This window comes from Humulus lupulus, chromosome 9 (genome assembly GCF_963169125.1).
Source record: "Humulus lupulus chromosome 9, drHumLupu1.1, whole genome shotgun sequence".
NCBI lineage: Eukaryota > Viridiplantae > Streptophyta > Magnoliopsida > Rosales > Cannabaceae > Humulus > Humulus lupulus.
Window position 1 is genome coordinate 15,322,456 of NC_084801.1, and position 16,061 is coordinate 15,338,516.

The window sequence follows — 16,061 nt, forward strand, 5'->3', positions numbered from 1 at the left end:
GAAAGCACCAAACTGTTAACGCAGTTCTTCGCCAACAAGTAATTAAGAAAATAAGAGAGTGGAGTTAGAGCTAAGTATTGAACCGAAACAGATGAGTGATCTTAAAATAAAATGGTAATGCAAACACTTTTTTTAGGTGGTTCAAAGGTTAAAATCCTTCTACTCCACCAACCAATATTATTGGTAGTCTTTGGTATTATATACAGAGTATTCCTTTACATAATAGAATCCATACCTTTGCAACTCCCAGGCTCTCCATATTTATAGGAGAGGGCACCTGGGGGATGGAAAAGGAGGTCATCTCGTGACCTTCTTACCCATCATGTCATCTCTGTAACATTCATGATTAATTCCTAAAACCTGACAAATGAAGTAAGGTCTAATCAATAGGTAAGGGGGATAATGGGCCACACGGCCCAACCCAGCCGTAGGCGCCTGAACACGCACGTTTAGGGTGCGTATCCGAGAATTCAAGGACATATCAGACACGTGATGTCTGATATATACACGTTTAAATTGCGTGGTTGACTTTACAAGGGGTCATAGACGCCAACTCAAGCCCGTACCTCGCACTAGACGTCTTCTAAGTCCGCGGTGTCCGTACTCCTGACCCAACTCCTTAGCAACTCCAGTGAACCTGTGGTTACCTCGAGCTAAAGAGGTGGGACCTGGGAGCAGCAGCTCCGCGATACACATCATCCTCGTGTCTGATACACAATTATGCCATTCTTAAGCCTGCTAATAGCCCGTGGAGAATCTAGGGCGTACATTACTACTGCTGTTGTTGCTGCTACTTCTACTACTACTGCTGCTACTACTACTACTACTACTGCTGCTGCTGCTGCTACTTCTACTACTAATACTGCTACTGCTACTGCTGCTACTACTGCTACTGCTACTAATATTGCTACAGATACTTCTACTACTACTACTACTGCTGCTGCTGCTATCTAGCTATGAAAAATCCCGAGATGCTATTGCTACAACTACTACTGCTGCTGCTACTAGCGCTACAGCTACTACTGCTGCTGCTGCTACTGCTGCTACTGCTACAACTACTACTACTGCTGCTACTCCTACTACAGCTGCTGCTACTGCTACTACTACTACTACTACTACTACTACTACTACTAACACTACTATTACTTTTACCACTAATACTGCTACTGCTACTGCTGCTACTACTGCTACTGCTACTACCACTGCTACTGCTACTGCCACTTCTACTACTACTACTGCTGCTGCTATAAGCAATGTAAAATTCCAGATGCTACTGCTGTTGCTACTAGTGCTGCTGCTACTACTCCTACTGCAACTACAATTGATGCTACTGCTACTACTTCTACTACACTACTACTGCTGTTATCTAGTTAAGTAAAATTCTGAGTTGATACTATTGCTGCTGCTGTTACTGTTACTACTACTACTACTACATCTACTACTACTGCAACTACTACTACCATTGCTACTGCTACTCCTACTACTACTACTACTCTTACTGCTACTCCTGCTGCTACTACTACTGCTACTGCTACTGCTTCTACTACTCCTGCTACTACTACTACTACTACTACTACTACTACTACTGCTGCTGCTGCTGCTGCTGCTGCTGCTGCTACTACTACTGCTACTGCTACTGCTACTGCTACTGCTACTACTATTACTACTACTACTACTGCTGTTGCTATCTAGCTAAAGAAATTCCAAGATGCTACTTCTGCTGTGGTTGCAATTGCTACTACTACTTCTGCTGCTACTACAAGTGCTACTGCTACTACTCCTACTGCTACTACTCCTATTGGTACTCCAGCTGCTACTGCTACTGCTACTACTGCTACTACCGCTACTGCTACTACCGCTACTACTACTGCTACTGCTACTGCTACTGCTAATACTAATGCTACTCCTACTCCTATTGATACTACTACTATGACTACTACTACTACTACTGCTGCCACTTCTCCTACTAATACTGCTACTGCTACTACTGCTGCTGCTCCTACTACTATTGGTGCTGCTGCTATCTAGCTAAATAAAATTCTGAGATGCTACTGCTACTGCTACTACTGCTGCTACTACTCCTACTGCCACTGCTACTACTACTGCTACTACTACTACTACTGCTACTGCTGCTATCTATCTAAGTAAAATTTCGAGACACTACTGCTGTTGCTGCTACTACTACTACTACTGCTGTTACAACTGTAGAGTCCAAGAACTTTACTTAGCTAGTTAGATAGTAGTATTATAGTATTTATAGTGTTATCTTTATGACTGTGGATTTTTGGTTCAGACTGGGAATTATTTGGACACTCATAGTAGTACTTGTAGATTTTCTAAGTTTAGCCTATAGTTTAAGAATATTAATTTTAACCTAAGGTTTGATTAATATGACTGAGATTAAGGATAATATTTATTATACTATGAGGTTTAGATAAGGACCAATAGGATTTTAAGCACATGTTATGAATGGGTGATTAAGGATTAAGTATTTTGAGGATTAAATTTAATAAGGGTAAAGTTTGAATGCTCTAAGGTCAGTCAGGAGCTTTGAATACGTTTAAGGGCTTAGTCAAGGCTGTTTACTCCATTCAAACTTAGCTAAAAATGTGTAATTTCGTATTTAAATAATCAGCGTGTGCCGATATATCGCAGCTATAGGGGGCGATATATCGCAGCACGTAGATACGGAAAACACGAAACGATGCACGACTGTCTCGGGCATACTGGCCCAGGCGATATATCGCCCCTCTCAGCTTATTTTGAAAGTTTTTGAATTATTTTTCCATTCAGCCATTCAACCTCTTGATAAGTCCAGCAACTTTTTGAACGAGTCTTCAGCCTCTGCTGAACGATTATTCAAATTATTTTCACCTAAAAAGCCATTATTTTTATTCAAGTAAAATTAAGATCCTTTCATTCCTAAACTCTATAAATAGGACCAAGTACCCAGCCATTATTCACCTTTTACTCTAAGTTCAAAGGCTGCAAGTTGCTAGGAGAGTGTGAGAGTTAAACACTTGGGTGGGGAAATCATAAGCTTGATCATCATAAGCTTATCAAACACTTGGGGAAGTAAGGTTTCATAGTATTTCGGTTGAGGTTTAGATTGGTCTTACAAGTCTTCAAGGTATTTCCACACTCTAGTTCATTGGTATTATGTTATTTTCTTTCTCATAGTCTTCTACTCAGTCTTCTAACCTTATTCTTATTTTGGTTAGGAAATCTAAGAACTTGCACATAAGTTTTTTGTAAGTATGTTTCTCAATGGTTTAGTCATTTCATTCCTTCCATTCCTTTCATTTCTATTCTTCTCTATACTCACTCTTTTTCAAATGATTCTTAGGAGTGTTCCAAGTCCCAACTCTGTCCTCTTATCCCGGTAATTTTGGTAAGGAAAATAGGATAGAAATTCATATGTTATATGTTTTATATGTTATCTTATGTTTCTTATGTTATGATAAGTGTTATGATATGTATGTTTGTAGGCTTGGGCATATGACCCATATGGCTAACAAGACCCTAAATAGATTATGGGCATATGACCTGCTTAGCTAGTAGGACCCCACTAATCTCATGGGCATATGACTTGTTTAGTCTATGGGACCCCAAGTAATAATGGCCATTATAGTATGTATATGAAATAAGTGTAATGTTATGTTTTTATGTTTCTTATGAAATTTATGTATATGAACTATGTGGTAGATTTTCCTTGCTAGGCATTAGGCTCATTCCTTTTTGTTTATATGTGCAGGAAAATAGCTATAGTGGCGGTAAGATTCGTGGATGCTTGGGGAATGTGTATCGGTGGTGAATGGAGTCAAGGAGTCGAGAGTTCGATTTTCGAGGATGTAGTCTTGTTTTATGGTTTTACATGTATTTTTCCGCACTTGCTATGTAACTCCTTTTATTTTAAATTATGTTTTGTTTTTAAGACAATGGGATCCCATATCCTACTTGATATTTTATGAATGTAACTCTTATTTCTACAAGTTTCTAATAAAGTTATGGTATTTTCGCAAATGTAAGTTTTATTAAGGATTTGTATGTATAGTTTCGTTAATGGTCCAAAAGTCTAGAGTAGGTGGGTCATTACAGTTGGTATCAGAGCAACGGTTCCTTCGCATGAAGTTCTCCTCGATACACACACTCAAAAGCTCTGAATCTAACCGCCAAGTAAGTATTTAAGTTATGGTTATTTTGCTTATATGTATAGCTAACAACTTTAGTCTTTATGTTTTCAGTTAAGTATGAACGGAGCTTTAACCTACCAAGATATCTGAACCATTAAGGCCTTAAAATGAATAAGGGAGCCAAGAAACACTGTAGGAGCACTAGAGAGAATCACACGAAGACTGCTTTTGTTCCACCAAGAGATAGGTCACCTTCAAGAGTCTAAGCAAATAATGTTAAGATCAACGGAATAATATGTATTAATAATTAGGCTATTTAAAGATTTCCATCCTGTAATAGCAGCCTTAGAAGAAATATGGGAAACAATGAATGATGAGGATGAACTGCCATTAGCAATGCGTTATTATTTCCTCTTAGTTAGGTTCACTGCAAAATTCGAGTTTCAATTCACAAATGAGCAAAAACATATGATTCTCACAAACCTTCCTAGAGGACATTTTGATGCACATGACAATGATGATTATGAGGAGATAGATGATCATATGCTAGATGAAGGATCGGATGTAGAAAATCCCGATTTTTAGAATAGTAGTTTTCATTGTTTGCTTTATTTCTTTCTTTATTTTGTGATTGTAATAAGTGAAAATTATTTTTCCAAATGAATAACATGCTATTTTATTATCATGTATGAGTTTGATTTTTATTTTCGCAATCATAATAAGTAATAAATAAAATGAATAATGACTAAGTTCGGTGAGGGTGGATACAAATCAATGAACCAAGTTTACTTATTGAGAGTTAGGGGGCCATAGTAGTGGGAACGATTTTACTGATCCCAGCCCTCCCTCAATATGGTTAACTTTGGAACAAAGATAAGTTTCGAGCCTGAGAATTAAGTCATATATGATAATTAGAAACAGACTTAGAAAATAAAGATGACTTGTTTTTCTAAGTATAGAAACCCACTCTAAATAATAAATAAAGACTTATATAACTTTTCATAAAGAAGTCATAATAAATAGGTCCAAGATATGTTTGTTTTAGAATAAGTTTTTGCCTTAGAGCCTATTAGGTAAAGTTCTAACATGTTTCTTTCAACTGTTAGAACTCTGCTACGATGTCGCTCCGAAAATCTGCACGCACTAACGGAAACGCTTCCGACCCCGTTCGCAGAAGGGGAGTGCGTGCTACTGCCCGCCGCAATGCGCCGGCACCACCAGCTGACAACACTGCAGAGATCGCCAGACTGCGACAGCAAGTCGAGGAACTTTTGCAGCAACAACGCCAACAGGCTCAAACTCAGCCTCAGCCTCCGCCGCAACTGCTGCTACAACTAGTGCTACTGCTACTACTCCTACTGCTATTACTCCTTCTGCTACTCATGCTGCTACTATAACTGCTACTTCTTCTGCTGCTATCTAGCAAAGTAAAATTTTGAGATGCTACTGCTACTGCTACTACTGCTGCTACTACTAGTGCTACTGATACTACTCCTGCTGATACTACTCATGCTACTGCTACTGCTACTGCTACTACTACTACTACTAATACTACTACTGCTGCTGCTGTTGCTGCTACTGCTATCTAGCTAAGTAAAATTCTGAGATGCTACTGCTTCTGCTACTACTGCTACTACTGCTACTGCTACTCCTACTGCTACTGCTATTCCTACTACTACTACTACTACTACTACTGCTGCTGCTACTACTACTGCTACTGCTACTTCTACTACTACTACTACTACTACTACTACTACTACTACTACTACTACTACTACTACTACTACTACTACTACTACTACTACTACTACTACTGATGCTGATGCTTCTGCTGCTACTTCTACTACTAATACTGCTACGGCTACTGCTACTGCTACTGCTACTACTTCTACTACTACTACTACTACTACTCCTGCTGTTGATGCTGCTATCTAGCTAAGTAAAATTCCGAGATGCTACTACTGCTAGTGCTGGTGCTGCTATCTAGTTAAGTAAAATTATGAGATGCTACTACTTCTTCTGATGTTGCTGCTACTACTGCTGCTGCTGCTGCTACTGCTAGTGGTACTGCTGCTACTACTACTACTACTACTACTACTACTACTACTACTACTACTGCTGCTACTACTTCTACTAATGATAGTGTTACTGCTACTACTGCTGCTGCTGCTATCTAGTTAAGTAAAATTTCGAGATGCTATTGCTGCTGCTGCTGTTGCTGCTACTGCTACTGCTGCTTCTACTAGTGCTACTACTTCTACTCCTACTGCTACTACTCCTACTGCTACTCCTGCTGCTACTGATACTGCTACTATATAGCTAAGTAAAATTTTGAGATGCTATAGATGCACCCCCTGGACCAAGAGCATACGTCATTTATGACAAACATGGGACTGTATTATTGTAAAGTCATGTTGTTTGGCTAATAGAATCCAGGAGCCACCTATAAGTGATTGGTCAATAAGATGTTCAAGGACCAGATCGGGAGAAATATTGAGGTCTACGTTGACAACATGCTAGTAAAGTCTAAGAAGGTTGGGGGCATGTCGGTGATTAAGGGGAAGATTTTTCCATCCTACACTGATACAATATGAAGCTAAACCCACGAAGTTGCTTATTCATAGTCGCTTTCAAAAATTTACAAGTATCCATCGTTGATTATGGAGAGATTGAAGAAAATCAAGACAAGATCAAGGATCTCATTGATATGGAGTCCCACAAACGGATGAAATACGTACAAAGCCTAACCATAAGAGTCGCCACCCTTAACCGTTTCATCTCGAATTCCATTGCTAAGTGCATCCCATTCTTCATCCTCCTTAGAGGAAGTAAGAAGTTAGAGTGGACGGACGAATGCGAGAAACCTTTTCAGACGATAAAATAACACTTGGTGCAACTGCCAGTCCTATCCAAACCAGTCAATGGCAAAGGCTTGTACCTATATTTGGAAATCTTGGACCATGCATTGAGCACAACACTTGTTCGAAAAGAGGAAAAGGTGCACACTTTATGCCTGTAACTGTTAAGTTAGTAAGCGAATGATAGATGTTAGGTTAGTTTTCATAGTGATTTAGAGCGTGTTTTAGGGATTCTTTAAGTCTTTTAAGTCATGTTTTGTGCAGTATTACACTTGCTTTTGCTAATGATTTCAGGATTATGCGTGAACTAATGGAATGGAGTAGATTGTGGAGAAATCATGCAATTCTGAGTGCAAAGTGCCCACCTTGATTAAAATGCAGTTAAGAGATCTCTAATGGAGAAATGTTGGTGATTGAATAGGTTTCAGAACTTGGAAAAGTGAGTTTTGAAAAATTGGATTTTGAGCTACGGGGCTCATCCTCAAGAGTCGTGGCACCATGGTAAACGAAGAGGGGAAAAATTTCTTGGGTGCATAAGAGTTTCGGCAGTGGAATTTGAGTCGCGACGTTAAAAGAAGCTATTTTGAGCCACGACGCTCATTCTTAAGAGCTGCCGTGCCTGGTTATGGTAGAGAGATCCAAATTTTCCCATTTGAAGTAGAGCGACGATGCTTACTTCTTAAGTCATGACACTCTTTTTTTAGTGGGCGTAAAGAAAGTTAGTTTTGCAAGAGTAGAAGTGGGATTTTGCGTAGAACATTCTGGGACACTATATAAACATCATGTATTTCGACTTTAGGGACTCTTCAACCTGAGAAGACCAAAAGTTACACTTTGTGGAGGCTAAAGATTGAAGAATCAAGATTCAGCCATTGTTCATTGCACTTCTTCTTCTTAATTTCTCCAATAGTGATGTTTAAACTTAATTCTATAGGTTTCTTTGTGTGTATCGTGAACTAATTTTTCTATTATGGTGTTAATGTATTATGATTATCAAATGCAATTTCTATTAATTCCCTTTCAATATTTTGATTTATTCAATTCTTGTGTTAATGCTTGTGATTGATTGGCTCCAATTACATGATTTATACGATTTTAACCTAAAATCTTAAAAGTGAGGGTTAATTATGCTTTAGTTGAATAATCACAAATTTGATATAGGACGAGAGTACCTGTACGGTTTATGTAGCTTAGGGATTGTATGCTTAATGCATGTGATATGTTTAATTTACCACAAAGATGTAGGAAGTTTACATATAGTAGAGAGTTATATGTCCTAATAAGAATATACTTTGCAATTGTAAATCCGTTATCACCATAGAGAAAGGAGTTATGGAATTTGTGTTAGAGAAGCATAGAGTGGAAAGTTGATGAAATTAATTTCCCTATATTTAATCCATGAGTTATTCTTTAAACTTGTTTTGAGTTTTTCTAGTTTCTTGAAGTTAATTTCATTTTAGTTAGTTAATTAATTTTTGCAAGTTGCTTTTCATTAGACCAATTAGAAATATTAGTTAATTTCCGGTACTTAGTAAACAGTCCTTGTGGGTTTGACACTCTAGTTTCATTATATAACTTGGTTAACAATTGCATATACTTGCGCATTGGATTTTTCACAGTAATAGATGCAGAGACATGTTATTCCTAGAGGGAAAATCTGGCTTCCTGTTTGGTGTTGGCGTCTCAAAAACTACGACCATATATCCAAGCTCATCCAATCAAGGTCATGACAGATCAACCCCTAAGACAAGTCTTGCAGGGACCCAACACCTCAGGTCGCTTGTTGAAATGGGCCATTAAGCTAGGATAATTCGAGATTGCCTATCAGGCAATGACGGTGATAAAAGGACAGGCACTCGTTGACTTCATTATAAAGTGCAATCAGCGACCAAAGGCACAAGATAAAGACCAGTGACCAAGGGAGGACTATTAGCAGGTGTGCGTGGATGCTGCCTCAAATGAGCACGACGTCGGGGCACGTCTAATCCTAATAACCCTGGAAGGTCACTGTATCCATTGCGTATTAAGGTTCACATTTACTGCGACGAACAATGAAGTTGAATACGCGCCATTATTAGTGGAGTTACGCATGCCTAAGGAATTGAAAGCTAAGTGCTTGAATAGCAGGAACGACTCCCAATTGGTGGTCAATCAGATACGTGGCAAGTACAAGGCTTGTGGGATACGCATGATAGCCTATCTACTCAAAGCCAAAAACATGCTTTCCCAATTCGATCACTTCAAGATTGAGCAACTTCCTAGAGATAAAAATTCCAATGCCGATGCATTGGAAAAATTTGTGAGCACAAGAGATTCAAAGACCCTCAGCGTCGTCCTGATTGAAATTTTGGTGGCACCAAGCATCAATCCTTCGGCGACCGGCAAGCACCCAAATGGAAACCACTCAAATGGTGACCCCGACATTGGTGACGCCAAGAGTGGCGACCATGAGGCAAATCACCCCTGCACATTGATGTTTATTGGAAAAGAACATACTGTCACTATAGCAGTATTTGTTTGCAGAAGCTTAAGCAGTGTTTGGGTTGGAATTCAGCCTCCTTAAACCTGTTGCATCTTATCCGTTGGATCCATAAAGCTAAGAGGTTGAGTGTTGTTCAGAAGAGCATCATATATGCTGTTCTTGCAGCTCTTGTTTATCACTTATGGAGAGTTCGAAATGATGTGTTTTGGAGCAATAAATTATTGCATGTAGATAATACTGTACAAAGAGTTGTTAGAGAGATTCAGTTTAGGATTTCTCTTGTAATGCCTAAAAAGGCTAAAGCTATAGATAGGGAATGGGTCACTAAGTTCAGTAAGAGCTAGTTTTCTTTTTGGTTGGATTGGTTGGTTTGTAATTGGTTTGGTTGGTTTGTAATTGGCTGAGTTGTAACCTTTTGGCTGTTGAGTAATACATTGATTCTTATTCATCAAAAAAAAAAAAAGAACATACATGGATGATTACCATAATCAAATATCTAAGCGAAGGTATTCTCCCAACGTATTGCAACCTGGCTAGAAAGATGCTTTACCAAGAACCCCGCTATGTCATACTGGACGGTCGCCTATACCAAAGGGGTCATTCTATGCCACTACTCCAATGTGTTACCAAGGAGGAGGACTAGACCTTATTGCAAGTAATCCATGAGGGATTTTGTTGTAATCACGCTGGGGGGCAAAGCCCATCCAAGAAAGTACTCCGACAAGGTTATTTTTGGCCCACCATGAATGAGGAATCCATGGAGTACATGAGAAAGTGTGACAAATGCCAAAGGTTTTCCAAGATCCCACGAGCCTCTCTAGATGAACTGAAATAGATGCAAAGTTTGTGGCCTTTCGCAGTTTGGGGGATCAACCTGATAGGCCAACTCCCTACAGCCAGTAGAGGAGTGAAGTACGTTGTGGTCTTCATTGACTACTTGATTAAATGGTGCGAGGCTGAACCATTGGTGACCATCACTTCCAAAAAGGTGTTGAATTTTGTCGTACAAAATATCATGCCCTATGAGATTGTGTATGATAATGGAACCCAATTCGATAACGAATGCTTCATAAATTTTTGTGTTCGCCACGAAATTGTGAAGAGCTTTTCAGCAGTGGTACACCTACAAGCATAAGGACAAGTAGAGGCAGTGAACAAGACCCTCAAGGAAACTTTGAAAAAACGCCCAGAGGAAGCAAAAAGGGCATGGCTAGATAAACTCCTAGAGGTACTATGGTCCTACAGAACCACGACCAGGACATCCACTGGACACAAACCCTTCATGCTTGTCTATGGCTATGAGGCTATGCTGCCTAACAAAATAGATGTCCCATTGCATAGAAGGTTGAACTACGATAAAGAGAAAAATCAGGCACTTGCAGAGTCCCTAGTTCTTGTTGAAGAGAAACTGAAACAAGCTAACCTACGGGTTGCAACCTACCAGCAAAAGATGGCTTACTACTTCATGGGTTAAGGACTGAAAGTTCTCTGTTGGTGATCTTATTCTTTGCTATTGGTTCTTCAATACCCGAGACTTGTCTGCCGGGGTCCTGGGTCTTAACTGGGAGGGGCCTTACCTAGTAGGAGGAATCATGTATCCCAAAGCTTACAAGTGTTGGGGGAGAGTGATATTACACAACCATAAAATTATGACTCTACAAAAAATTATCATTGACAAAGGCCAACAAAAGATTGAGTTAGATGATGCAAACCCTAGCTTGTAGAACCAACTTCTTGGATCTTCTTGAAGCTTGAAAACCTTGCTAGAACACCACTTTGAATTTCTTCTTCTTCAACAAAACACAATCAAGGCTTATACATGAGAAGTATCGCTATCCTAATTCTCCATTCCTAGCCCTTAATGAATGCTTGAGGTCCTTCTATGAGGAAATGGGAATTGAGACTGAACAAGCCTTTAAACTCACAAAGATAAGCAATTTATTTTTTCGTTTCCAGGGGAAAACTTGAGTTCTTGAAACCTAGAGAGAGAGAGAGAGAGGTTAGAAATAGATTTGAGAGATTGATCAAGTCTTTCAAGACTCTATGAAAACCCTTTTATAGAGTAGGCACATTCATTAGTTCTCACCAATAGGATTAGAGTCTCAAAAACACATCATTTGGAGTTAAAATATGTGTCTATATGAACACATCAGGCGACGCGTCGCCTTCTGGCATCCTTGAAACACCATGGTTTCTGGTATCCCTCAAAATGTCTAAAATTGACCCTAAACACCTCCAAACGCTCCTAATATTTCTTGACATCCTTAGATACCTCATTTAATTACTTTGGACCCAAGAACACAATTTTTAAGTGCCTACAATTAAAACTCAAATTTCACATCTTTACTATGTGAAATTATTAAGTATTTTACACCTAACTTGTGTAACAACACTTTGTCTTTGTATTTAACCAATCATAACATTGCCCCACTTGGTAAAATACTAACCTCAACCTATAGCTCAAAATAATATTAGTGTCTAAAGTAAAGTTCCTTTCGACTTGAACAAAATTTAGTGAAAACACCACAGTCTTATCGAAATCATTGGTTGCTTTAAAGCATGAACCAAGTATTCCTTATGATAAAATCATAGATACCTCACACACCTCCACTAGATCTTTCTTTTCCCCATTTTTCTCGCTTAGCCCTCATAAGTCTGTGTGCTCATCCCTTCATGAACTTTTCGAGGAGAAACTCCAACTCCCATGAGAGGCGACACCACCTCTAAGCTCACATAGTTGAAGTTCTTACATCATCTTTGCTACCATTATAGGTGCTTGTTGAACTGAACTTCAATAAAAAAAACATAGGCTTTACCCTCATTCGATAGCAACAAACACTAACCATCTTGGATGGAACTCACAAAAAATTTTAGTGTTCAAACCATTCACTTATCATTGACTTGTTCTTACCCATTGAACTATTTCCCTTTATGTTCACAAGTTTGGAGTTGGGTTGCCATCAATGGTGAATCTTTTATTCTAGGAGTATCAGTCCTATCCCTTTTGAAGTGGAACTTACTAACCTTTAAACAAGAGGTTTTGTAATTGTATCCATTCTTGCCTTAACATATGAGATTGTCTCTCATATTCATATCTTAGACTAATATGTCTAGACTTCCCATTGTACACGTTGACGCGATTGTTCACCAATAGTGGATTTACAGGTTCGAAATAAAGAATTAGGCTTTTTGGTAAATCATAAGTAAAGATTTATCAAGAATTTTTACATGGTTCGGTGATTCAAATTCACCTAGTCTACGAGTCAGTGTTATTACCTGGTCTCTGGAAAAACTATTTAAGACAATTTTGGTAGAGTTTTTGCATACAAAGTTTGGTCCCAAATCCATCATTTTCCCCTTAATTTATAGGGGTTCAATGGACGAATTGCATAGCCGTTTGAGATGTGTATAAGGTACTTGTTTGAGTAAATTCCCAAATGTCAAGCATTACAACAGTTACAAAACATTATTCATTGCGTAAAATCCCCGTGTTTGTAGAAATTCAAATTTGTGTACCCCAATGGTCTGCAATGAGCTAATACCTTTCTCAATCTGGAGGTTATTCGAGAGCCTCAGTGACCTGATCATCGAGATGCTCGAACTATAAATTCGACGATCTAAGAAAGTCGAACGACACCCTTTGTGATCTCATCAACTCGCTTAGGTGACCTCCTCGATGCCCAATCTCAGCTAGTCTTTACTCGGGTTATAGATTTGGCCATTTATACATCTTTCTAAGGGTCAAAGAACTTCCATCAATTGCTAGCCAGTTGTACTACGAACAAGACGATTGGGCTCGTGTTTTTAAGGTACAACATTTTCCCTCAAGCATCTACTCGTGTATGATGTCATTGTGATATATGACACACATTAGGTGATTTTGTACTTCCATCATGGGGACCTCGCCCACCTAATCTCTTGAGTATAGGACACATGTTCAATTTCTATAGGCTTATGTTTGAGTTTCGAGTACAGTGAAATTTATCTTGTAAAATTTTTGCCACCATTTTGACTATTTAATTTTAGCCCTTAGATCTCGAATTACCATGATCGTATGGCTCTGATTCTTTCCCAGGTTTGACTTATATATATAGCCTCTGAACTAATCCTTGCCACTTTTTCATTCCAAAAGTTTCCTCTTTTCTTCTATGAAGTTCTCGAGACACTTAGGTGATTTCTTCCCGAGTCATCTCATTCCAGCTTTCTGACTCTCTCAATCATTCAAACTTCGTCTTTCAATAAGAACTTTAAGTATTTTCCTTTCTTTACCATGAACTTCTACATTTTTTTTGCTATGTGTTTCCCTTATGATACTCTTAAAAAAAAAATTCTTTTAACGTAATAGTTCTATCAAAGGATTAGGTTAGGCATGTATGTTGTTGTTTTGGAAAGGAAAACATGTGGTATACGCTTATTTTTCCATATATGTTGAGAGAGTAACAAAAATAGACGAATTGCTAGGCATTTTCTAGGTTTTTGAAGTTTAAATGATGAACAATTTAGGCCGAAATTCTGGGTTTCTGACCTCAAAACTAGGTATCTTAGAGGTCACGCTTCTTGGGCACTTTTCCATAAAAAGTGCTTCCCAAAACTAAGTTTCTAACATGTAATTTCTGAGGTGATAGTACTTTCTTAGATTAGGGTGCGTGAATTAGGGGCACGCTTTGATTCACATATAAAATTTTTAAATATGTTCCAGTTCGTAGGAATTTCATCTCGTAAGACATGTTCCCTCTAAATCTTAGGTCAAGTTCTCCAGAGACCCTCCCCTGGTTTCTAAGCAGGACTAACTCTCTTGACTTTGATGACCTATATCCATAACTATATCCTTAGGTTGCCACTAACAATTAGCATTGCTCTATGCCCAGGCGAGCTTAATTAACTTCAAAATGAACCAGCAAAAACAAAAGAACGTAGTGGTTTCTTTGTCCCAGAGCCAGGAAGTTGCGGAGACCCTCATTCCCCACTCTGAACCATTGGTGGAGAGGAATGTTGAGGTTAAGGCCAATAGTTTCTATGAGGTCGAAATAATAGTATTTAGATTAAGCTCTATGCTCCATGTAAGTAATATAATAAGGGCCATGGAATCCAAACGAACTTGAAGTTCTACACCTATTAAACGCTGGAGGGTGACCGGAGCTGTGCTCCCATGGAGGACAAATTTTGGGCCTAGAGTGAAGAGCATTTGAAGGTGGGTGCCTTCCTTCCACTGACCTCGTACTTCGTAGACTTCCTCAACTTCATGAAGTTAGCTCCATTCCAACTCCCCCCAACAATTATCGCCTCTTAGTGGGGCTTAAATATTTGTTTCTTAAAAATGAGTGGGAGGACCCCACTCCAGAGGATGTCTTTTTCTTTTTCTGTGTCTAAGCCAACCTAGACAACATAACAAGGGGTGATGGATTTGACTACCTCACCCAGATCCTAAAGATAGTGAGCTTCATTGATCTCCCCAACCGTCCAAAACACTTTAAGGACATGTTTTTCATGTCGAATGGCTTTAGGACCGGCGATTATCGATACTTTGACCGACCTCGTAAGTGTATTTGGCTTGAGTTTTTGTTATTGTAGATATTGTAAATATCTGTCTGCCTTACAATATTTGTTTATTCTAATTGTGTTACTTGTTTTTGTAGCTATTTACAAAAGGTCTGAGGCTCTGCTATATGTAATAACCAATACCCAATCCTCGCTTCTACTTCTATCGAAGAAAAGGTTTGGTGAGTAGTAATAACCGATTCCAACATTTTGGCACGGGGGATAATGAAGGAAGGCCAATCTTTGGCAGTTCAATCTCAAGGTCCTCCAAGGAAGTGGACCCTAGCCATGATAGAAGAGGTCATAGAAGAAGATGAGGTCACGCCATTGATGTGCAGAAGCCTTTCTCAAGGCCATCTAGATAGTGACCCAAACCAGGCAGAGTCGGGGTCAGCTGTCGCACCTCTGGCCAAGGTAGCAATGATAATGATATTAACTGAGCTGCTGCCAGCTATATGTTAGCTTGCCATGATCCAAGGAAGGTTGTGACTAGATACCCTGAGGGCCCAGCTAGGGACATTACCATCTAGAAATGTGTTGATCTCCTAGTCCCCCATCACGACACTAGTCTCCCCAAGATGAGCATAGTTGTAGACAACATTTTACATATTAGGTGCTCCACATTTGAGCAATATGGTACTAACATCCAACCTGGGTTCCCTTTCAATCGTTGTAACTTTTTTCCGTCTCCAGGAAGCCAGACTATGATCTGAGCTTAGACAAAGAACTTGTGTTAGAAATGGTGCCTGACATAGTTTTGTTACAGTCTCCTCCACCGCTTGTTGTCCAAGAAGTAGATAATCCTTATGTAGCTAGCCCGGTCCAAAATCCGAAACGAATTATTGTAGTCTCCTCCTCTAACTTGGAGGGTAGGATTTTCTTCTTTTACTTGTCGTTTTCTTAGTTTAATTGGACTTTTCATAACCCTCTTTTGATTATTTTGCAAAAGATGACATGGGTGATCTGACCGCTTCCCTGGGTAGTTCAGGTTTAGCTGCCAAAAGACAAAGACTTTTGAACAAGGTCGCATTTGGGGTCGGGGCTTCCACG